General features: G+C 38.1%; 1 long non-coding RNA gene across 1 annotated transcript in view; it reads left to right on the top strand.

Annotated features, from left to right (window-relative positions):
* Window positions 1–26,892, top strand: part of LOC123636902 — a 100,836-nt gene that overhangs the window by 42,060 nt on the left and 31,884 nt on the right. The window lies entirely within an intron of this gene.

Raw genomic sequence — 26,892 nt, 5'->3', positions numbered from 1 at the left:
AAGCCAGCATTTGAAAACAGTCTGGTTCAAAGCTGGCACCCTTTAAAGGCCATACATGGCTGCTGACACTAACAGTATATTTGGAGGATCTACAAGATATTTTTCCAACTTCTCCATATTGTACTTTATATTTGCTGGGGAGAGGAGTGTTTAAATGTTCCAGAAAGACCAACAGAGTCCCTTCTTTCAGGACCAAGCAGAATTTATTCTCAGCCATGCAGTTTGTCCCCTCCTTGTCCCTGCTTTCAGCTACAGGTAATTGAAGATTCCCTCCAACTAGTCTCTAAGGGAGACCTGTTGGCTCACTTAACTACAAGTCCAAAAGCAAGACAAGCTCTAAGGATGGTTGCTCCAGCAACTCGATGAGGTCCTAAAAGACTGAGATTTTTTTCTATTTCTCTTGTTTGTTGTCATCCTGAAGCTGGCTTGCCTCTTGGCCCTGTAGCCGTTGGAACTGCATGATTCTGCCTTCCCACCTAGTGGGAAAGGAAAAGAGGTTCCCAATGCTCTCCTAGAAGAGTGAAGAAAGTGTTCCTGGAACACCACACCCCACACACAGCTTCTTGTCGTATCTCAGTGGTCCAATTAGAGTCACACGCCCATTCCCAAACCAGTCACTGTCAAGGAGATGGAATTACCCTTAAGCCAATCAAACCCATCCCTAGAACTTGAAGGTGTGGTCATGTTCCCAAGGCACATGAATTTGGGGCAGCAGGTAGCAGAGAAAGCTGAACAAAATTGTGGCTCCCTTAAGAAGGAGAAAGGGAGGGCTGGTGATGGGTAGACAGCCAGCAATATTCAGCACACTCCTAAGGCTACATTATGTGTTTTCCATGTATTTTCCTATTTTTCTTGTCTCTGATTTTATCTTCCCTCTATCAGTGATACTACTGATAGCAACTTCTCATGGAGTGAGCTTACATGAGATAATGTACATGGAAAGATTTTTAGCACTATACATGTGTGAGTTGTAGTTCTTCCAGCCATGCTGCTATTGTAGTTGGGATTTGCTCCTCAGAATACTTTGTGCTGTTAGTAGCAGGGCCTGAAGAGCAGAGACCGTGAATCTTTGGTGCCTGCCAGCCCACCATCCCCACCTCTGGGAACTTACTTTCTCCCACCCCAGGCACTGAATCACTCCATGCTGCATTCAGCTGCCCAAAGCAACCTCTTCCTGGTATTCTGCTCGGGCTCATCCCAACACCCAGAGCCCTGGACTTTCAGATTACTTCCCCTTGCTACCACCCTCCCATTAAATCTCATTTCCTAACACTGTTTCTCTGAGCTGGACTCCAGTTTTATTTGCCTCTCACAGGTTGTGTGACTTCGGGCAAATCACTTCACCTCTCTGGACTCTACTTCCCTCTTCAGTGAAATGAAGTGCTTGGACTAATTAATCTCTAAGGTGCCTTCAAACTCTAACTTTCTATGCTTCTGTGAATTTCAGGCAGCAAGGCAAAGAGAAGTGAAGAATTTCAGGCAGATGAAGGAAGGGATTTGGAAACCAAGGGATTTTAAGCAATCAAGTGGTCAGTTAACAAGGCTACCCTGATTTAGGGTTCCAAAGACAGACACACAGACACACGTATACACACACACTGAGTACATATTGGCAATCAGTATGCAAGTGATTGCACTGCAACCCTGCAACTGGAACAAGGGCATCTAATATAATAAAACAGAGATAGGCCCAACTACAGGCCAGACCTAAAGGATGGAGGTTTGGGGAGTGAGGCAGTGAAACCAGAACCTAGGCACATCCAAGTTTGACAGAGCTGAGAATTGCGCTAGGGGTGAGAATTAACACTGCTGTGGGAATTACCTTAACAGGCCTATATGAGCCAAAAGTCAGCCAAAAAAGAGATAATTCTGATCTTTCAAGCACAGGATACATCTACTACTGAATCTGATCTTGTTTTGCATTTTCCCTTCCTACTTTCAGCTGGGCCTCAAAAGCAGAAAGGCCAAGATCCAACAAGAAAATCTGTTTCTGCTGTATTCTCCTGGCTGCCTAGGAGGACTCTCTTGGCAGGCTTTCTGGTGATTTGTCCAAGCCTGGGGCCTCTCTTTCCTGGAGTTTCCATCACCTTGTTTAGGGAAGAAGAAACTCTAAGCATTATTGTGAAGTGCCTGAGAGGCAGTTGCTCTCTTTCTTAACATGGAGTCCTTCAGTCTTTTCTTTCTCTCTTTTTCTCCCCCCAAAAAACAGACAACCTGCACACTGTGGGACACAGAATAATAATAATTATAATAATGACAATAATAATAACAGCTTCTATTTATTGCTTGCTTACTATTGTCAGAAGTGCATGAGCACTTTATATATTATCTTAATTATTAAGTAGGAATGGCAAATATTAATATGGTATAAAAACATTAAATGGGGTAAAAATGGGCATTTCATGTTGATAAAATATACAATGCACCAACAAACTATACAAGTCATGAACTTTTATGCACCTAACCATATAGTTTCAAAATGTATAAAGAAAAAAAGTTCTAGTATTTTACAAGGAGAAATTGACAGAACAACTGTCATATTAGAAGTTAACACATTTCTCTCTAAAATAGATCAAATAGACCAAATCAACTCAGTATATTAAGAATTTATATAGCATAGTAATAAGTTCCCACTGAACAGAGATTACACATTGTTCTGAAACATATATGGAAACAATTATAACAGCTAACCATGTATTAAACCATAAAAAATAAAAAGAATGTTCATAAACTCCAAAAAGCAGCATTCATACAAACATATTTACTAAACAAAATGCAATAAAAACTTAGACATTAACAACAAAGGATAGCAAAAAAAAATCTATCTACTTGAAAAATTTAAATACCTTTATAAATGATTGTTGTGTGTGTTAGTTGAGTTTGATTAGAGATGTTGATCCTTCAGAAATAATTTGTTATAGAGGTTTTATCTTGTGCAGTTGTGGTTGCTGGTTAAGCAGTCTCTAAAAGGCTGTTGTCATTGCATCTGATGCTGGCTTTTGGAGTCCTCAAGGCAGGCAGGCAGATGTAAAGTGGGGAGAGCAAGAACAAGCTGGAACCCACAAGCAAAAGCTGGAGCCAGTATGACAGGCTAAAACCTGTGTCTGTTCTTATTGACTCTGACCTTGGTCCTGCAGAAGCCAGGGTCTTTTGTCAAAGAGCTAAACACATACACCCTTCTGGCCCAAGAGTCAGAGAAGATAAAGGAGGATCCAGGGAAAGATGGAGTAGTTCCAGCCCTGGCCACTATCCCACATCAACAAGGAGAGCCAACAGACAGTATATGTAAGCTACAAAATGGCTATTGCTTCATTTACACTCTCCAAATAGCCCAAAGGAATCTCTCTTGTAGTCCAGCCTAACTGGAAACATACCGGAAAGGGAATTCTGGGAAATGTGGTTCAGCCTAGCCTAGGTGACACATTACAAAAGCACCACAGTCTATCCCTTGTCAACTTTGCGCTTGTACAGATCTCCAAACTTAATTTTCAAGTAAAGATAATAATAACATGCTTCTGCCTAACATAATATAACTATCCCCATACAACCAAAAACATGCTCACTCAAGGGTCAGAAAACTTTTTCTTAAAAAGCCAGATAGTAAATATTTTCGGTTTTGCAGGCCACATGGTTTCTATTGCAACTATTCATGAAAGCAATCCTAGATAGTACATAACTGAATGAACATGGCTGTGTTCCAGTAAAACCTTATTTACAAAAGCAGACAGTCAGCCCTTCAGCCATAGTTTGCTGAGCCCTGTGTTAATCTTTTTACTGAAGAGAATAAAAAGTCTCTTTTTTGATTTAGATGATCTTTATTCTTCTCCTAGCTGATTCACATGTCATCCTTTGATATCCTGTAACCTAAGTATTGTGATATAAAGTTAACTTAGTACATCTTATATTAGATAAAGCAATGAGAAAGAAGGAAGAAAAAAAATATTTGGTTTATATATATATACACACATAATACACATATCAAAATAAGGAAAAAATACTCATAACTATTATAGTCTTCTTTTCTACAACTGGTCATGGGGCATAGATGGTATTTATAACTACCTTCTTCCACTACCCAGTCATATTTCTTCACTAAGGCCCATAACTAGTGACAGTTCCTTGTCTATTTCCAAATATTTATTCCTGAGGTTCTGGGCCATTAATGGTTCCACCTGAATTGGAGGTTGTTGTAGTTTTTCATTGACTTAATAATCACAAAATATGGGTATACAGAAAGTTGCCCTAAAGGGTTTCCTGCATTCTAGACATAGCCATTGTATGGTAGCAGCTTAATTTCCTGGTAATGGTAAACATCAGTCACCACAATCATTATAGTAACTCCCTTCTTTGCCCATTGATTAGAATCATTGTCAGCTAGGCACAGTGTGGCTCACACCTGTAATCCTAGCACTCTGGGAGGCCGAGGTAGGAGGATCGCTTGAGGTCAGGAGTTTGAGACTAGCCTGAGCAAGAGTGAGACCCCATTTCTACTAAAAATAGAAAAATTATCTGGGTGTAGTGGTGCATGTCTGCAGTCCCAGCTACTTGGGAGGCTGAGACAGGAGGATCACTTGAGCCCAGAAGATTGAGGTTGCTGTGAGCTAGGCTTACGCCATGGCACTCTAGCCTGGGCAACAGAGCAAGACTCTGTCTCAAAAAAAAAAAAAAAAAGAAAGAAAAGAAAAGAACCACACAGTTACACTTACAAAACTGGGTAGCAGAGGAGAAAATTGAATTTATTGGAATTTTTAACGACTGAGTTGTAACTTCTAAACTGCCCCAAATCCAGCAACAACAACAACAAAAATAGAATTGTTTTGTCCCTAGTGGAAGCATTCCTCCCTCTGAAACTAAGATTTCTAGAGCAGTAGAACCTAAAGTTGTGGAGATAAGAAACAAAAAATTTTACTATTGGATCACTAGGGGTGATAATGAGAACAACAACTTCCATTTCTACCCCCTTGCTTCCTAACTTCTGAATCCTGCTAGGGGAGAAATAGCACTATAAAATGGATATTGATTTAGAACATTTACCACAACCTAGAGGACCTTGACCTAGCCCCACAAGGTGTTGATACCTAGCTGGTGCCATAACTGAGCCTTCAAAAGTCTATTCCACCATTCTGTCCTATCTGTTGCTTCAGAATTATGGATAACATAGTAAGACCAGTGAATTCCATGGGCATAGGCCCATTGTCTCACTTCATTTGCTATAATATTAGTTTCTTGGTCAAAAGTGATCTGTGTAAAATACCATGTTTTTGGTTAAAGTATTCTGACAGTTCACAAATAGTAGTTTTGGCAGAAACATTCCAAGCAGAAAAGGCAAGTGCATATCCAGTAAGAACAAAGTGCTGTCCCTTCCATCATGGAAGCAGATCAATGTAATCAACCTGCCACCAGGGACATGGCTGATCCTCCCAAGGAATATTGGGGGCTCAGTATTTGTCTCTGCCCTTGGCAGAAATTATATGCAAACAGGCCTTGGTGAGTGTAAGTTCATGTTGCTGAGCCCAGCATAAACTCCATTTCTGATTCCATGGCCATTTGTTCATGAGCTCATTGGACAATAACAGGAGTAACTGGAGAAGAAAGCCAACTGACATCTATAGAACAGGTCATCCTCTTCACCTGATTATTAAAATCCTCTTTTGCTGAGTCACCCTTTGGTGAGCATTCTTATGAGATTCAAACATCTCCACATTCTGTGCCCATTTGGGGAAGTCTATCCACATGCCTCTTCCCCACAGGAAGTTTTCCAGTTGTGTGCTTTCCAAGTCCCTGCCATCCAGCCAAACCATTAGCCACAGCCCATGAATTGATGTAGACCCATATGTCTAGCCATCTATAATTCCAGGCAAAATGAACAGCCACATATCCTATTCAAAATCATGCCCATAGGAAGGATTTCCATTCGCCACTGTCTTTCAGGGCTGTCCCTGAAAGGAGTTACAGCACTGCAGCTCTCCACTTTCAGGTGGTATCTGTATATCATGAAGAAGGATCTATAAACCAATCTCAAGTGTTTCCTTCCTCAGTCAACTGATCATGGAGAAACTCCCCAGGAGGCCATAGATGAGAGAAAGATGAGAGAAAGAAGTAAATGTAGCATGAATAGAGGGCATGGGCATCTGGGCTATTTCATCATGAAATTGACTTGTGCCTTCAGGACCTGCTTAAGTCCAATCTTGAAGATACAACTTCCTTTTGATAATGGAGTGCTGCTGTACATGCCCAACATTATGGCTTGGTGGGTCTAACAATACTCAGTTCACAATGGACTTTGCTAAAAAAACTTCTAAGGGTCTGTGGCATGATTCACCCACAGCAGCTTCCAAAGGCTCCCAAGAGCATCCCTATGAATCACTCATCCTTCAAGTGCCATCATATCTTCGGAGTCACGTGACCCAATTGGCAGAATAGCTTGCATGGCAACTTGACCTCTTGTAGAGCCTGCTCTTATTCTGAGATCTACTCAAAAACAGGCAGCTTTTCAGATCAGTCAGCAAATGAGTCAAAGGAGCATGCTCAAATGAGGAATAGTTGCCTCCAAAAGCCAAGGAGGCCCAGTAGGTATTATGCCTCTTTCTTCATAGTAGTAACAGATTCATGCTGCAACTTGACCTTAACCATAGAAGAGAAATTTCTTCCTGTCTCAGATAATTGGATTCCAAGGACTCGCACCAAAGTAGCAGGTCCTTGAATTTCTGTGGGATTTATCTCCCATTCTCTGGTGCAAAAATGTCTTATCGAAGTGTCTAAAGTAGTTGCTACTTTCTGCTCACCATGTCCAATAAGTAAAATATCATCAATGTAATGGATCAGTATGATGTTCTATGGAAGGGAAAAGCAATCAAGGTCCTTGCAGACAAGACTATGACATAGAGAGCTGATATACCCCTGAGGCAGGACAGTGAAGATATATTGCTATCTTGCCAGACTAAAGTCAACTTCTTCTGATGGTCTTTGCTAACAAGTATAAAGATAAAATCAAGTGCCAGATTAATAGCTGCATACCAAAGACATGTTGATTTGCTCTGGCAACAAAACCACATCTAGAAAAGCAACTATAATTGGAGTCACCACCTGACTAAGTTTATGATAGTCCATTGTCATTCTGGTTGAATCACAGCCCCTTCATCTTTCAATTCCCATTTAGTGCTACTAATCTCTGCAATTCCTCTAAGAAGGCAGTATTGCTTTTAGTTTACTGTTTCTGTAGTAGAGACAGCTCTAATGGCTTCCACTTGGTCTTTCCTACCAAAATAGCCCTCATTCCATGTGTTAGGGAACCACTGTAAGGGATTCTGCCAGTTGCTGAGTATGTCTATTCTAATTATGCTTCTGGAACTGGGAAAATAACTACATTATGAGTTTTAGGACACGATGGGCTCACCGTGAGATGGACCTGAGCCATGTATTAGTTCTCTACTGTTGCATAACAAATTATTCTGAAACTTAGAAGCTAAAAAACCAAACACTTATCATCTCCCAGTTTCTATGGGTCAAGAATCTGTGATTGGCTTAGCTGGTTGCCTCTGGCTCCACAATGATTGCAGCCAAGCTGCTGCCTGAGGTTGCAGTTTTCTCAAGACTTGACTGTGGATGAAGGCTCCACCTCCAAGGTCATACACCTAGCTGTTGGCAGGCTTCAGTTTCTCTGGGTTGTTTGTCTGAGGGCCTCAGTTCCTCACCTCATCACAGCATGCTTCTCTCAGTACAAGTGGATCCAAGAGAAAGAAAGAAAGAGGGAGAGAGAAAGGGAAGAAGAGAGGGAAAGGGAGAGATAGAGAGAGAGAAATAGAATGTACCCAAGATGGAAGCCATAGTCATTATAACATAATATAGGAGGTGTCATCCCACTATTTCTGCCATATTCCATTCATTAGAAGCAAGTCACTAGGGTGCAACCCGCATTCAAGGAGAAGAGATTGTGCGAGGGTGTGAATTCCAGGAAGTGGGGATCATTGGGGACCACTTTAGAGACTGCTTACCACATTGAGTTATTGAAATAAAAATGAAAATCATGAATGATTTAGAAATATTAAGATCCAAAATAGTAAAATTCATGCATTCTTAACACAACACATCCCATTTTACAGATTGGAAACCCAAGGCGTGGAACAGTTAAAAATTATTTTCCCAAAGTCATTTAATTATTAAATAGTAGCAAAACCAATACTCAAACCTCAGTCTAATTCCAAAGGCTTATTCTGACTCTGACCTCTACCTCCAAAATGCCCTTTAATTAGGTTATTTATGCCAACTGGCTTCTGCTCCCTTCCCTCTCTGTCTTCCTGTTTTGCTTTCTACTTCTCTTCCATCAAAGAGAAAACTATTCAGGACCTGGTGTATTTCCTTATTGGAACAATTATGAGACATCTTCAAATGTGAGGCCATATTTTTTCAGAGAAGAGACAATTTTAAATCACAACACATGGCCTATTGCACTGAACTGTTCTTTTGCCTCTGATGATTTTACATCTTTCCTTTACTTTTTGCCATTTGAGCAGGAGCTGGTGACACTGACACCACAATTCAAATACACTTGTTCCTTAGCAACGACAGCTGAGTTGTCTTTGCAGGTACCTCAAGTTTCAGAGCTTCTTAGAACTTCCTCTCTAAAAGGGCCAGAGAATCCCTTTCAGAACAATAAGTTAAAAGCTTAAAACATAATTTAAGTGCTTTAATTGCATACCTTTATCCCTTCCCGCCTCTTCCTTTTCCCTTTCCCTTTTCCCCGGAGGCTGAGTCAGTAAGATCTCAGCAATAACTTCTGTAGTCTGGGAAAATGCAGAGGTTACACCTGGCTGCCCAGAGGACAGTTTCAGTTCCCACTTTCCACCTACAAATAAGCGACTTGCGAGTGTAGAATGATCATTTTCTCTATGTAGCTGAAATAAATCTCAGGCCACAAATTAAGGATTGAAAGAAACCAACTTTATTTTTAATAACCAAGCATAATTTATTTTATGAACCTCATTCCACATAGGTGTAGAAACCGAGCTAGTCAATTTAGGGACCCATCCTTAGGGTTGACTTGAGCTTGAGGTATAGGAGGGTAGGCCTTCGGCTGTCATCTGTCTATACCTGCATCTGTTGAACTGGTCCTCAGTCCTAGCGACACTCTCAGCCCTTTGTGCCTGGCCACTAGGCCCCTCCAGGCTAGCTCTACCTTCGGTATTTCTGTGCCTCTCTCAGAGGTACAGGAAAACTCAACTCTGCTTCTATTCTACGTGGACAGAAAAATTCTACAAGTAGTATGGCCTCCCTGAAAGCAGGGTATACTCTCCCTCTTCTCCTAAATCCTGTCTGGGGAAGGTCTCACTTCCTCACCACTCCCCAGGAATGGACCCTGGGGACGAGCCACGGAACCCCTGCTCAGGAACCAGTGAAGTTCTACTTCCTTTCAGATGCTCCTCTTACTCCTCCCCCAGTTCTGGAGACTTTATCTAATCTCAGGTAGAAAACAAGGAAGAAGAACTGTCTTTGATTAACCAGGTATTATTCTAAATCTTTTTGCTTTATCCTGTACCTAAGCTTTTGAAACTTAAAAGGTAAAATTTCACTCTTTTGTTCCCTAATATTTCTGTCAAACATTTCCTAAGACAACCCATATCTACAGAATGGGGGAAGAGTTGTAGGACAAATAAAAACAAATCTGGGGAGATACATATGAATTAATATCAAAATATTATTCCACTCTAATTAAATACATTTCCCAACCTTACATAAAATCTGTTTCTTTTAAAATCATAGTCCTTAATTTTGTTTCACTTCCATCCAAAGCAGAAAACTTTGCTGAGCGTCCTAAGTTTCCTTGGAGTGAAAAAAAGTATGAGACACTGTCCGTTTCCTTAAGAGTGGTTACTATAGGTTATTTTGTGTCTCCCAGAAAGATGTTAAAGCTCTAATTCCCAGTGCTTCAGAATGTGACCTTATTTGGAAATAGGGTCATTGAAGATGCAGTTAGTTACCATAAGGTCATGATGGAGTAGGGTGAGCCCTTGATCCAGTATAACTAGTGTCCTTATAAAAAAAATGAGAAAAGACACATAGACAGAGACACAGAGGGGAAGATGGCTATGTGATGACAAAGGAAGAGTTTGGAGTGATGCATCCACAAGCCAAGGAATGCCAAGGAGGCCAGCAAATATCAGATACTTAAAAAGGCAAGACAGAATTCTTCTCTACAGGTTCCATATAAAAGTGTGGCCTCATGTTTGAAGATGTCTCATAATTGGTCCAATCAGATAAATACGCCAGTCTGTAAATAGTCTTTCTCTTTAATGGGAGAGGAAGCGTGGCTGTGCTGACACCTTGATTTTGTACTTCCAGCCACCAATCTGTGACACAATAAATTTCTGTTTTTAAGCCACCCAGTTTGTGGTGCTTTGTTATGGCAACCCTAGGAAACTAATACAATTGTCTAATTAAAGATTCAAACACTCAGACATAACAGCGCAGTTATAGACTAATGCGATCTTAAACTATGTGGCACTGAGAAGAACTGCAAAAGGAGTCCAGATACTCCCAGGTACTGCCTGATTTCTACCCCTACACTCAAGTCCAGTCCTCAAGGGTGACTAGGTTACTTCATTCACAGCATTGACACAAGGAAATTTGTATCTCCTTGGCCTTTTCGGCCCCATGCTCCCGATCTCCCAAGACAAAGCCTCCAACTAAAGGTCAGTCTTTCAAGAGGAAGTGACTCTTGTTTTGAACACAAATACCACAAACTACTGGGATAAACAGGACAACCTGTCACATCTGGCAAAGTTATGCTTGCTGTGACTGTCAGCCCCGGGATGGGGCCAACCACATGGCTATGAGCTTTCCCCAACCAGAGCCTCAACCAGCTGGAGAACCCTGTCTTTTTGGAATACTAAAGTGTGACCTGTTGTAAATCTTTCTTTATATGCCTGAAATCTTGTTGATTGGATTATAACAATGGATCTTACACAGCCTACCTAACTTGGTATTCAAGTAGTATTAAGTCCTCATCTGCTCTTGGGATCTGTTTCACATGGGCCATTGATTAAGTTGTCTCTACTGGGGCTTCAGTGCCCACCCAATAGGTATGCAATACATTCTCCTTTCCGTAGTTAAAGTATTGACCATTTGATATTTTCTGTTGTCAGAGAAGGAAGCAAGAAACAGGGAAGGCGATTGGACTCAAAGAGCAGAGTGGTGAGGGCAGAATTAGAAGCCAAATTACAGATATTTTAAAAAAGCTAAAGAAAATGAAAGTTAGCTGGGCTTGCTAATCAGAAAGCACCCTTGTCTGCTAGCTTTCTCTCATTTCCTACATCCAAATAATCAACAGGTCTTATCCATTTTACGTCCAAAATACATCTCAAATCTATTCTGTTTTTGGTTTTGTTTTGTTTTTTTGGACATTTTCATTAGCCACAACTTCTTTAGACCAGGTAACCATTTCTGCCCTGGACTACTACTTAAAATCTCCTGATCTTTCTTTTTCCAATCTTACTTTCATAAGATTCATTCTCTACAAAGCAGCCACAGTAATCTTAAATCATGAATAAAATAACTTCTCTCCTCTGATTAAAACCCTTTAGCTTTCACTTTCAGCCAAAATAAAGTAACAGAAATCAGATGTAACCTCCTTTCATAAGCAGCCAGAAAAATAAACAAAAATATTTATGTATATTTAGACAGGTAGTGCAGGACTATGGTCCCTGAGAGAAGGGAAACAAACAAGGTGAGCCGTGCAATTGCATGAGCTTACTGCCTGGTGGCAGCTTCCAGTTCACTTCATTGGGAGAGATAAACCACACAAACCTCCATGAGTTGCAGAGGTAGAGATGTATCTAGGGGAGATTAGAGTGCTAGAATTTGTAGAGCAGAATACTGGATAAGATGTGAACAACACAGACAGAGAAAGAACTCCAAAACTTTGCAGGGGAATCCCATCAAGTCTCTGGATGAGCACTGATCTATGCACGTGCAACAGAATCTACCCTAGGCAGGAGAAAGAATCCCCTGAAAGGAGTAGCAGAACAATTCACAGATCTGGGAATAGTTCATGTTCTTACCACTCAGAGGGAAAAGACCTCAAAATACATGGGACTTGGCTAGAGTCCTTGAAAGGGTATCACTTTAATAGTAGCATTAAATTAGCCCCAGATTAATGGCTGCTCTGGACCTGCTTTAACAAAGTTTAAAAGCAAGCCTTAAAATAAACAAGACTAAATAACTTAACTGTGCACCAGAACAAAATCCAACATTTGTTAAAGAAATAGAACAAAATCCAGCAACCAAAAAGGTAAATTCACAATGTTTGGTATCCAATAAAAAAAATCACCAAGTATGTAGACAGGACTTCTGACTATGGTAGAATTAAAAAGTAGGTGAATACTCTCTTCACAAAACAAAAACTGCACAAAATTGTCAAAAACAACCATTTCAGGACTCTGAAAAATGACCAAAGGCAAATAAATTGAGAAGTATGTATTGATTTTTTAAAGAAATTTCTAGAACTTCAGGTAAGAACAGCAAGAGTCTGTGGCCTTCTTGCCTGGGTCCATCCCCATCCTCCTACCCCAGGTTTGGTTGCTGAGAATGATAGTTACAAAAAGGTGAGTCTAGTTGTAAAAACCAGCAGCTTTGCTGTCAAAGGGGGCAGACTAGACTTGGGGCAGGAAGCAAAAAACATGGCAGCATTGTGAGAGAGAAAAAAAAAATGTAAATTTAGTAGGAAATGAAGAGGTAAAGCTCACAATTGTGCTAGCCTGGGTTTGTGATCACAGCTGAGGCAAGCATTGAGATTAGGAAGAAACTTGACGAGAAGATCCTAAAATGACAGAGCACAAGGGCTAGGTTAGCTCTCCACCCAACCCTGGCTCACTAGGAAACTACGCACATGCACAGGAGAAACCCAAGAGAGCTCAGTGGAAAGACAAAATTCCCAGCACACTTGAGAACTAGCTGAACTTTTAATGCATTTACTCCTTAATCTACAGACAGATAGGCGAGCAAAGGGGTGGGTGAAAGCCTATGGACTCAAGGTGTTTGAGCAAAATCTCTGCTCAGTCATTGGCTGACCACTAAGCTCTGCTGATACAGGGATGGACTCTAGTTAGTCAGCATAAAAAATAAAAATCAGAATAAAATTCTGAGCAGAGACAACAGCAGTGGCCTGCAACTCACAGGGGAGAAAGATTCCAACATTTAAGATCAATTAAAAAAAAAAGGCAAGGGAAAAAATCAGAATATAGAGTTGCTACAATATATTACCAAAAATGCCCAGTTGTCAGCCAAGGATTATGAGAAATGCAAGGAAACAAGGAAGTGTGACCCATGTTCAGGAAAAAAAATCAATCAATAGAAATAAATTTTGTAGACCCAGGTATTGGATTAAGCACACAAAGAATTCTTAGCAGCTATTAAAAATATATTCAAATAATTAAAGAAAGCATGTTCAAAGAATTAAAAGAAAATATGAAAATGTCTAAAAAATAAGGAATTTCAATATACAAATAGTGACTATAAAAAAGAACCAAATTCTAGAGTTGAAAAGTACAATAATTAAAATGGAAAATTTCCTAAATGGGCTTAACAACAGAATTGAGTTGGCAGATTTAAAGATAGATTAATAGAAATTTTCCAATCTGAAGAATAGAGAGAAAGAAGATTGAAGGAAAATTAACAGAGTCCCAAAAACCTGTGGGGCAGCATCAAGCATACCAGTGTACCTATAATAGGGACACCAGAAGATAAGGAAAGAGAAAAAGAGTCAGAAAAAAATTAAAGAAATAATAACTAAAAATTCTCCGAATTTAATAACAAATATTAGTCTTTAAATCCAAGAAGTTCAACAAATCCCAGATATTATAAATTCAAAGAGCTCCACCACTAGACACATCATAACAAAAATTTGAGACCAAAGAAAAAACAAAATCTTGAAATCAATAAAAGCAAAATGACTCATCATGACCAGTGGAAAAAAGGTGTGATTTATAGCTGGCTTCATCAGATATAATGGAGGCCAGAAGTTAGTAGAGTAACATATTCAAAACGCTGTAAAAAAAAAAAAAACTTTTAATCAAGAATTCTGTATCCATCAAAACTAAAAATAAGGACATCCCCAGATGCTCAAAAACTCAAAGAATGTGTTTCTATCTGATCTGTCATATAAGAAAGACTAAGGCTGATGTGGGAGAATTGCTTGAGCTCAGGAGTTCAAGACCAGTCTGAACAAGAGCAAGACTCTGTCTCTACTAAAAATTGAAAAAATTAGCTGGGTATGGTGGCACGTGCCTGTTGTCCCAACTACTTGGGAGGCTGAGGCAGGAGGATCACCTGAGCCCAGGAGTTTGAGGTTGCTGTGAGCTAGGCTGATGCCACAGCCCTCACCAGGGCAAAATAGTGAGACTCTGTCTCAAAAAAAAAAAAAGAAAAGAAAAGAAAAGTAAAGAAATACTGAAGAAAGTCCTTCAAGCTAAAACAAAATGATACTAGTAAATTAATTCTACAGGGAGAAAAGAAGAGCACAGCCATGGTAAATATGTGGGTATATTAAAAAGATAAATATATATCTATAAATATATAAATATATATTTATAAATATATATTACATAAAATGTAGTCATGAGTAAATATATTTTCTCTTTCTTTTCTTAATTTCTTTAAAAACATGAGATTGTATAAAACAATAATTACAACACTATTTGTTGGGTTTATAACACATATAGATTAAAATATATGACAATAATAATACAAAGGAAGGAGGCAGAAATGGAGTCATAATGAAGTCTAGTTGCTATATTTTCCTGAAATTGTGTCAATATTAACCTGAAGTACATTGTGATTATTAAGATATATACTATAATTCTAAGTCAACAAGATATCTATATATAAAATATATATGTATGCACATACATACATATATAAAAAACAGTAGATAGCTATATATATACAGAGAGAGAGATAGAGATGGAGAGAGATACTGTTAGTTCTGTTTCTCTGGAAAACTCTAATACAGATGACAAAAGTATTTCATACATATAGTAACCATAAAAAACTGTGGTGGCCATATCAATAACAGACAAAAAACATTACTAGAGAAGAAGGGGAAAATTTCATGAAGATAAAACACTTAACACATCAGTAAGAGGATATAAAAATTATAAAAGTATATCATTATCTAATATCAGTGCTCTAAAATACATAAAGCAAAAACTAATAGAACTGAAATGAAAATTAGACAATTCAGCAATAATAGTTAGAGACATCAATGAAGAGGTAAAGCTCACAACTGAAGCTCCTTTATCAGTCACGTATAAAACTAAATGGCAGACAAGTAAGAATATAGAAGACTTGAATAACACTATCAACCAACTTGACCTAACTGACATTTTTAGGACACTACACCTAACAACAGCAAAATACACATTTATTTTTTTGAGTGCCCATGGAACATTCTTCAGCATAGATCATATGCTAGGCCATAAAACAAATTTCAATACATTTAAAATGATTGAAATCAAAGTATGTTCTCTGACCACAACAAAATTAAATTATAAGTCAAAAACAGAAAGAAATTTGATGAAATCTCAAATAGTTAGAAAATAAACAGCATACTTCTAAATAAATAATCAATGAGTAAAAGAAGAAATCACAAGGGAACTTGGAAAATATCTTAGACTGAATGAAAATGAAACAGAACATATCAAAATTTGTGGCATATAGGTAAAGCAGTGCTTACAGGGAAATTCATGGATTTAATTACTTATACTGCAGGATAGAAAAATAAAAAATAATTTAAGCTATCACCTCAAGATGCAGAATAAACCTAAAGAGAATCATGTCAAGGCACATCATAATCAAATTGCTGAAAACTAAAGCAATTCATGTAACCAAAATGTTTGTACCCCATAATATTCTGAAATTTAAAAAAGAAATATTAAAGAATATACTCAACTTCACACACCCTCAAAAAAAGGAGAAAGTTATAAATGAATTTAGGAAATACACAATACAAAGAGGAATGAAGATAAGAATTACAGCATGTTTCTCATCAGAAATTATGCAATCCAGAAGACAATGGAGAGGCATCTTTACCAAAAGAAGAAAACAGAAAACCTACAATTCTTTATCTAGCAAAAATATATTTCAAAAATAGAGGTTAAATAAAGATATTTTTATACAAAGCTGAGATGATTTATTTACATCAGATCTTTCCTACAAAAAATGATAAAGGAAGTTTTTCAGATAGATAGAAAATGATAAGAGTTGGAAATTTGGATGCACACAAGGGAATGAAGAGTTCCAGAAATGATTACTCACTAATTACAAAGGGAGAAATTGTAACTTTACAGTTGAGAAATGTGATGGATATCGCCTTAACCAAGAGATCAAAGTTATCATCACTAATAAAAAGATAAATTGGCATTATGCATTTTCTGATAGTGAGATGGATGCACATCATTTATGTAGTATTCATGCCAGATATGTAATCATGAATGCAATCATGAGAAAATAAACAAACCCCAATTAAAGGACAGTCTACAAAACAACTTGTTAATGCTCTTCAAAAATATCAATGTCATAAAAAACAAAGGCTAAGGAGCTGTTACAGATTAAAGACTAGAGAAACATGCTAAGTAAATGCAACACAGGATCCTACACTGGATACTGGATCAAAGGAAAAAGAAAATTACTAGAAAGGACATTATTGTGGAAAATTTGAATATGTACTGAATATTAGATAATAGTATTGTGTCAGTATTAAATTCCTTTTGATGATTGCATGGTAATTATATAAGAGAATATCATTTTCTTAAAAAAGAGACAAATATTTAGGGATAAAGGGTATTGTCTGTAATGTATTCTCAAATACTTCTGCAAAATATATATGTGTGTATGTGTGTGCACATGAATTTTTATCTAAAAAATCTAAGGCTCTGATTTTACCTTATTTCTCTTGTCTTTTACATCCCAGTCACCTCCCTCAAATTGCCTCAAAGCTGCTCCACAACCCATTTCTCGCTCAGTGCCTTTTCCACAGAGAACAGCTGTTATAAATATGTTCCATTCATTTAAGAAGGTAGGGGAAAACATAAACAAAATGAGGAGAGGACTGTAAAATTTTTTTTAAATGAAACTTCAAGAGATGAAAAACAAAATATCTGAAATTAAAAATGCACTAGAAAGTATTACCTTGCAGGGTTTTTTTTTACCATCCAATTGGCATGCCCTTCTCCTATACTGTAAACCAACTCTTGAAACATCATTTCCTTTAGGCAGCCTTCCCAGATTGATTCAAAGAAAGAGCTCTACTCATGACATGCCTATAGTTACTTCCTCTATTACATATTTAACTTGGCTCAACCTGCCTTAAAAGGCAATCATTCTTCACCTGTATTAACATACGCATTTTCCTACTTTCCTATTTGTGGCTTGACTTAATGTGTTAAATTAGATCTATGAATCCTCTGTATGTATATCCATCTCAGTGAATCCGAGTCTTTGACTTTAAAGGAACTACATTGTTGTACTTTACTAGGACTAGCTGTACTATTTTAAAAAAATCTGATGTCCCAAATTCTTATGTCAGACTTTATTCCCAAATCCAAATTTAATGAAAGTTAAATGCAGAACTTTTGCTTTGAAGAAGATGGAATATATATACTTTCCCCTATTACCCCCACTAAGTACAAATAAAAACTCTAGACATTATATATAAAATCATAAGAACGCTGATAGGGAGGGAGAAGGTAGACTAGCTGGGGATCTCAGGACCCAAGGAATGGTGTGGTGGTGAGTTCCCTGAGTTTTCTTTTTGCCTCATATACCCCAGATTAGGTGCTAAAGAAGATGGCAACATGGAAATGTCAATGAGCCCAGACATAAAAAGTCCCAACAAAAGCCTGCTCTCTCTAGCTAAGGACCAGACGGATGGAAAACTTTTAGACAATAACTTCTCTACTGTAGCCAAATGTCTCAGAAAAAAATTGGGTTTCCCCCTAGAGCCCCCAATAACACAATCCATAAAAGGAAAAGTTGATAAATTGAACTTCACAAAAATTGAAAAACTTATGCTCTATGACTCTGTAAGAAGATGAAAAGGCAAGCTACAGGCTGGGAGAAATTATTTACAAACCACATACCCATCAAAGGACTCGTATCTAGAATATATAAAAAACTGTTAAAAGTGAACAGTAAAAAAGCCAACAATCCAATTAGAAAATGGACAGAAGACGTGACCAGACATTTCACTGAAGAGGATGTACAGATGGCACACAGCACATAAATACATGAAAAGATGCATCTATTTCATTAGCCATTAACTAAGCATATTAAAACCACAATGAGGCCGGGTGCGGTGGCTCACGCCTATAATCCTAACACTCTGGGAGGCCGAGGCGGGAGGATTGCTCGAGGTCAGGAGTTAGAGGCCAGCCTGAGCAAGAATGAGACCCCGTCTCTACTAAAAATAGAAAGAAATTAACCAGACAACTAAAAATATATAGAAAAATTAGCCAGGCATGGTGGTGCATGCCTGTAGTCCCAGCTACTTGGGAGGCTGAGGCAGTAGGATTGCTTGAGCCCAAGAGTTTGAGGTTGCTGTGAGCTAAGCTGATGCCATGGCACTCTAGCCTGGGCAAAAGAGTAAGACTCTGTCTCAAAATAAATAAATAAATAAATAAAAATAAACCACAATGAGATATCATTACACATCTATCAGAATGACTAAAACAAAATAGAGACAACACCAAATTCTGATAAGGATGTGGAGAAACTAGATCACTCATACATTGCTGGTGAGGATGCAAAATGGCACAGTCACTCTGAAAAACCAGTTGGCAGTTTCTTTTAAAAAAAATAGACATGCAAATACCATATGATCGAAAAATTGAACTCTTGTGCATTTGTTCCAGAGAAATGAAAATGTATGTTCACATAAAAACTTCTACATGAATGTTGATGGCAGCTTTATTCATCATAGCCCAAAACTGGAAGAACACAAATGTCCTCAACGTGTAAACGGTTAAACAAAATGTGGTACATCCATACCATGGGTAATAGTAATAACAAGGAATGAACTACTGATGCGTACAACAACCCGGATGAATCTCCAGGGACTAATACTGACTGAAAAAAGCGAATCCCTAAAAGTAACATACTGTACAATTCTATTTATATAACATTCTTGAAATGACAAAATTACAGAAATGGAGAACAGATTCGTAGTTGCCAGGAGTCAAGGCAGGGATGAGAGTAGGAGGAAAGTGAATGGGGCTCTCAAAGGGCAACACGAGGGGTATTTGTGTTAATGGAAATATTCTGTGCCTTGCCTATCAATTTCAATAACTCAGTTGTAATACTGTAGTTTTTGCAAAATATTGTCATTGGGGGAAACTAAATAGAGAGCACACGGGATCTCTGTTTTATTTCTTACATCTGTGTTTGAATCTACAATTATCACAAAATAAAAATCTTATTTTTTAAAAAAGCAAATATACCAGATGAGATCACATTTGGCTGTTTTTACTCTTTTAGACCTTAGTGTAAAAAATATTTTGATAGATGATCCTTCAGGGAGAACAGGATGACCCTGGTGCCTTGTGAAAAGAAGGTGGATACACAATGGAGGTTAAAGAATCAGAATGAGGCCAAATAAAGAAGTTGAGCTTCACCAACTTTTAAATTAAGTCCAGGGCTGCCCCTAGTAATTTCGTTGCATAATTTCTTAATAGGCTGACATAAATACACTGCTAAGTACAATATATTTTTCACGCTGTTGCTCCTCAAAATATTATTGATTTATGCCATTGGACTACATTCAGAGAGGACTACTTTCAAGCCAAGGCAACCTTTGTTTACGGAAGCCACATCTGCTTTAGTGGCACTTATAGGCTTGGTGGCAAGTGAAATAATATTTGACTTTGATTCCCCTCCAAACCTCCGTGTCTCTTGTCTTCCGGAGATTATGTAGGTGGCTTATGCTCTCATCTAGTCCAGTCCTCATTATAAAAATGAGGTTTGTTCAGTTTTTGTGAGTTTCCTGTTGCTGTTCTCCTGTGTGGTGGCCAGTGTCGTCATACCACAGCCGTTGCTCCAGTACCTGCTCTCAGTTTCCCACCTCATCACTGCCACCACCCCCGTATTCCTGGTAGTTAAACGAAGGCTTACTCACTTACCGCAGTGACTTAGGACCAAAAAGTTAAACTTCTTTCCATTTTTCTGTCCTCTTTGTTGAAAGAGCCAGGCCAAGTTTCCCTGAGACATTTCTGGAAGGCACGTGTACCTACTCCTACCTGGCTGCACCAGAGCAGATCACTTTTAACATCCCCTCTTCTATATGACAAAATTGTTTTCAGTAATAATCATGAAGTTACATAACTGTGATGAAAAGAAAAGAAACACAGATAGTAAAATTTTTATTTTATTTAAATGTGTATATACATATATGCCAGTAAAAAAAACTGTTTATCAATATTACAATGCATAAAAGGAAATCAGTAATAGATTAATACTTCTTGATTATAATGCGTTTTTAGAGTCAAAGATTAAAAAGCTTATGCTTACATATTAGTGTGTTATAATAATAGTTTTAAAACAAGAAAAATAAATAAAAAGGAAGATACTTCCATTTAAAAGCTATTATTAAGTAAAAAAATATTATTAATGAACTAAGACCAGATGTGGTGGCTCATGCCTATAATCCCAGCAGTTTGATAGACCAAGGTGGGAGGATCACTTGAGACCAGGAGTTTGAGACCAGCATGGACAACATGGCGAGACACCTATCTCTACAAAAAATAAAAAAATTAGCTGGTCATAGTGCTTCATGCCTGTAGTCCCAGCTACTTGGGAGGCTGAAGCAGGAGGATTGCTTGAGTTCAGTAGTTGGAGGTTACAGTGAGCTAGGACCATGCCACTGTACTCTAGTATGCGTGACAGAGTGAGACCCTGTCTCAAAAAATAAAAAATAAAAAAATATAGGAATGAACTAAAATTTGCACTTGCCAGACAAAAATATAATGCCTCAAATTTTATATTCTGTTTCACTGATTTGTTTCAAACATAATTAAAGAGTCCAAATGGTAACATAGAAAGATGGAATTTTAATAATTCAAGTTCTGTTTCTTTGTCTTTGCAATCACTTTGGTATAAGCATTTATTTCTAATCTACTACTTAAATGCGGTAATATGTAATACCTCCAAGGGTTGGAAATATATTCCAAACCATTACTAACTTACTCTTGAAACAAAAGTGTGTAGCTGAGTCTGAATATGTTGAGAGCCAACTATGTAACTGGGAATTCTCCATATTAACTTCTATGCAGAATACAATATTAATTAAAGAATAAGTAATGAAAGTGTGCTAATTTGAAGTCTACATATATTATAATTTAACGGGTAACTTGAACCATTGTTTAGAACTTAGACTAACAAAAGATTTTATTAGGGTAGAGTATTTTATCACTGACATTATTTAGAATTGATAGCATGTGGAGATAATAAAAAGTATATTCACTTCAACTTAGCTCTATTATCATTTTTAGATTCTCCAGAGAAAATGCACCCCTTATGGTCTGCACCCTCCACCCACACTTGCTTTGCCACTGCATAAAATGTCTAGCCCCTATAATGTGTACAGATTGGTCTCTCCTGCTGATGGTTAACTGCTTCTCACATTTACAGCAAGAAAATAATTCTCAGTCTTTAAAGGGTAAGAGAACAAATCTTTCCTCCTTTCCCCTCTGCTTTTTTATTGCTATAAGAAGTCATTCAACATATTCTTGGCAAGTAGGCTGGAACCTTCCACAGGATGGAATAAAAGAGACTTTCCTCCAGAGAATGCTGTTTTGGAAATTTGGTAGGAGAGATGGGTCAGTGATATTTAAAGAAGGGCTTCTTACCTCCCTCTCACCGCTTTTGAGTTGTTCTCCTTCATATTGAAGAATCTCTTACTAGTCCTTTCAGAGAGGGTTTATAGGTGCTAAACTCGCTTAGTTGTTGTAAGGCTGAATTTTTTCTTTTTTCATCCTCTCTTATGTGATGGTGTAGTTTGATGGTTCTCAAACATAGTCCCTGTCATAGCAGAATCGGAAATAACGTGGGAACTTGTTAGCAAGTATAGTCTCAGCCCACCCAAGACCTACTGAACCAGAAACTGGGGGTAGTCGCACTATCTGCATTTTCATAAACCTCCAGGTGATTCTGATGCACTCCAATGTTGGAAAACTACTGGTTTAAGTAGTTAAAGACTCCTAGGTGGATACTAGTTTTTTTCCTTAGGACTTTGAAAATATTATTTCACAGTCTCTCAAAATCTATTGTTACTGATGAAAAGTCAGCTGTCATCCTGTCTTTGCATTAAATTGAACCACATGAGATTTCCAATATTTGACCATGTTTTATTGAGGTAAATTTATAAATAATAAAATTCACCAATTTAAAATATACAATTCAGTGAGTTTTTGACAAACATACAGTAAAGTAACCACCACCATAATCAAGGTATAAAACATTTCCAACACCCAAAAATTTTCCTTCATGACCCTTTATATTCTATACCCTTCTTCCCACTCTGGCTCCCAGGAATGACTAATCTTCTTTTAGTCACTACAGATTAGACTGAATCTTCTGAAATTTCACATACATGGAATCATACAGAATGTGCTCTTTTGTATCCTCTCCCTGTCGTGTAGCATAATGCTTTTGAGATCCATTCATGTTATTACATTCATCCGCAGTTTTGTGCCTTTTTACTGCTGCCAGTATTCTACTGTGTGGATAAACTATGATCTGTTTATCTGTTCACAAACTAGAGAACATTTGGGTTAATACATTTATCTGGTTTCCCAGCTATTTACAGAGAGAGTACAGATTCTTATAGCAGTTAATCCTTCATACGCAGAAGCAGAAGCAATCATTTTTGATCTACAGTTGATCTACATTTCATATGGTTTAACCCAATAGATAATCTGTTTTCCATTTTAAAGTTTTAAGGTTTTCTCTTTTGCCTTGACTTTCTGTATTTCCACTACACTGTGTCTAGATTTGGATTTATTTTTATTTATTCTATTTAATGCTTTGTACAATTCCTACCTGAGGAATCATGTTGTCAATTCTGGAAACTTTTCAGCCATTATTTTTTCAAATATTTTCTCTCCTCCTTTCTCTACTACTATCTTTCTCAGTAATCCCTACTGGACATATGGTATAAACTTCTATTTCAACCTCTATGACTCTTCATTTCCTTTTCAATTTTTCTGTCTTTTCTCTCTCTAGTCTGAAGTCTGTGTGATTAGAAGATATCTAATTCTAATTTTCTCTTCAACTAATCTAAATTATTGTTTAATCTATGCATTAAGTTTTCTCTATATTTTAACTTCTATAATTTCCATATGTTCCAGTATTTATTGCTGCATAACAAATTATCTCAGAATGTAGCAGACTAAAATAATCATCTTACTTTGCTCATGATTTTGGGGTTAGGGATTCAAGAAGGGTTCAGCATAGAGGTTCTCGCATAGGGTCTTATGCAGTTGCAGACAGTGGCTGCAGATGAAGAACAGCAGAGGTGGGAGAAGTTGGGAATGGCCAGATGTCTCTTTTTCTTTATGGTCACAGGACCTCTACATGTGGTCTCTTTGCATGGGCTAGTTTTGGCTTCCTCCCACCTGGCAACCGCCAGGTAGGCCAACTCCTTACATCTCAGCTCATGGCTCCAGCACAAGTGACCCAGTAAGGAAGGCAAAAACTGCCACCCATTTCTGATCAAGCCTCAGAAATCACACTGCATCACTTCCACTACATTCTGTTAATTACAAGAGACTCATAATCATGTCCCTCAAAGGAGGGAACATAGACCCTACCTCTTTATGAAAGGAGCATAAGGACACATTGTAAGAAAAGTATATAAGGTGGGAAATATTATTATGGCCAACTATATTCAGCAACTTTAGAAGATACATCCTACCATGCTATATAATGTTTTCAAATCCCTCTCTTTTAAAAAAATAATGTCCTGTTCTTCCCTTACAAGTTCTTGCTTTACAAGTTCTCTTTCTTTGAACATTCTAAAACATACTCAAAGTCCCTTCTGCATTGGGCCCCAGGTTGTGGCGATGATCCATTGGCGCTTTTCCATGGCTTCCTTTGCTGGGTGTTCAATGGGATTTACAGATTCCATACAAATATTTGGTTTATAATCTTGGCTCTAGGCTTCAATATCATGACAATATTTTGAGAATCTAAACCTGCAAAGATAGCATAGGGTAAGGATTTTGGTTTCTCTTAGCTAACACTTTTGACATTTATGGCCCAGTGATGGGGGCCTATGCTCTGTAGGGAGTCTGACTGCAGCCTGTCCCATACACAGGAGACTTAGGCACTTGACCTCCATCCTTGCCAGTTAAAATCCATACCCCAAGGTGATGGGATTGCTGATGAGATTTAAATACCATTCACCTCTGTGAATTCTTTCTTAGTGGTCTGACACTAAAATTTATATTTCTTACTTAGAAAGTAAGTTTGGCTATATACTTAAAAAATGTTCTTAGCATTTAGCAATGCTATGTGTTAGAAGTGGAAAGAAGATTCCCCATGTTCTCTTGAAGCAAAAGTCAACTGTGTTTCTAAATATAGAGCCTCGGATTGCTGAATATTTTCATTTAATGAACAAATAAGTTCTTCCCTAGAGGTCACCTAACCTCATTGTAGGAGAAAATAAGAAAATAAAGCTTTTGTGTGGAGGGATAAAAAGGGTGTGGGTTTATATTTGGAGAAGGCCGTGAGGGAAGGGACAAGCTCAGAGCCCGCTGGATACAGGTCACAGATGCCAGGGACCCATCCTTGAAAAGTTGTTCCAATGTGAGTTTGCTGCCCAGAAGGTACCCAGTGAGTCCACAGGCCTCTAGTGACAGTCACTCTTTAAGGACCTTTCTATTCTCATCAACTGAACTCTAAATTACCTATTTTCATAGGCCTTGCCCACCAGATTTCCAGTTGAGAAATGAGGGGTAGCAACACCCTGCCCTGCCATGATTCTATCCAGGCCACAGTGTTTGCCAACTCCAGGAGACTGTCTCAGGAAACCCTGAAATGAATGTTCTGGAACATTCACAAGGTTTGGGAAAGAGCTCTTTTGCTTTTGCTTCATGAAGGAGCAAAGTAAAATAGAGCATCAGGAACTAGGGCAGCTGGAAGATTCATTCATGTCACAAACGCAGAGATTTTAGGCACAAGGCAGGAATATGTATGTAGGAGACACAGAGTTGTGAGAACCCTGAGGAAACTCAATCTAATCCAGCAGAGCCAGTTCTCAGGGGACAAGAATGGGAGTGTAGGAAAGTTAGGCTTCAGTGCATTCTCTCCCATCTCCCACTCCTCTTGACACTTACTCAGAGGGAATTATTTTCAGAATTCTGTCTGAAAGTTGTCTGCCCAAATGGACACTCATGAGGTTCCACATTTATACAGCTGTTCTTATACAAGCAAGAAGATAATGATAATGATGACGCTCCAACCATTACCCATTTTCCAAGGCCCAGTTAGACTCCCAGCCCAACGCGGAGTCTGCCCTGTCAGCTCCAGCCCACTCTGGCTTTTCCTTTCCTCTGACCTCCCACGTATTGTCTACTCTACTCACTGGTCAAAATGCTGAACCTGTCTCCAGACTTTTCCTGTCACTGTCTCAAATTGTTATTTATTCCTAATATTCTTTATAAACTTTTAATGTGTTGAGGTTTGGTCTCTCTAACCAGATTATAGGATTCTTAAGTCCAGGAATGTGCCTTGCACATCTTTATTTTAATAATTTATAGCACTCACCATAGGATGAGCATGACACGAGGGCTCCATAAATATTAATAGATGATAGCTTATTTGTGCACTGGTCTTGTTTGGAAGTTTACATGATTTACCACATATTCAGAAGCTGGAATGTTCTGGAACACAAAGGACCCTTGAGGAAGTGATTCAATCTCACCATGCTTCAGTTTCCCACCTGCAGTATGCAGATGTTAATATTTGCTGTTCTCTGCTACACTGGGAGATCAGAAGGTTGTTGTTATTACTATTTTTTTAATTATGTGACATAAATGTCTTTAAATAAAAGCTTACTGTGAATTCTTGGCAGGAGTGTGGCCTCACTTAATACAAATTACATGGCTCTGAAAAATTAGATAAACAAGTTTCATCATTTGAGTTATTTTTTAATTTCATCATTCAAAGTATAATATGGGTTTATCAGTTATGAAATTAAATATACAATAGGGACTGAAAAAAAGGAGGTAAAAAATAACTCGATCAGATTAACTCGACTTGAATAAAAGACCCTGCTCTAATAGTGAATGACTTTGCTTCCCACGTGGCTGAAATATATATATATATACACACACACACACACACACACACATATGTATAAAGTATATATGTGTCATATTTTTGTTGAGGTTATACTTACCTTATGATACATATATATGTCATATATACATATATATTTACCTTATGACAGGTATACATATATACCTGTCATAAAGTAAGTACAACCTCAACAAATTGTTTAACCCTTCTCAACAAACTTATGTGACTGAGATGTCACTTTGGGTGTCCCTCTGTCCATCAGAGACTTAAGTAACTTGACCTAAGCCCTAGGCCTAAATGCTCAATTTCTCTACCTGTATGAGTCTAGAGATCCTCCTTAAGGTTTGTGCAAATGCAGCACTTACTTGCCTTTGCCTTTTCTATTCCTTCTGCACTGTGGGTTTTCTCTCCAGAGTCCCTGGCAGCCAGCATGCTCACCTTAGCTCCTTTCATCATTTTCTACAGAAAATCCTATCACAACAGTGACTTTGTGAATTCCATAATTTCACTGAAGGCTTGAGGAGTTATGGGGTCATATCACATGGGGCA

This window comes from Lemur catta, chromosome 4 (assembly GCF_020740605.2).
Source record: "Lemur catta isolate mLemCat1 chromosome 4, mLemCat1.pri, whole genome shotgun sequence".
NCBI lineage: Eukaryota > Metazoa > Chordata > Mammalia > Primates > Lemuridae > Lemur > Lemur catta.
This window is presented reverse-complemented; position numbering and strand designations above follow the sequence as displayed.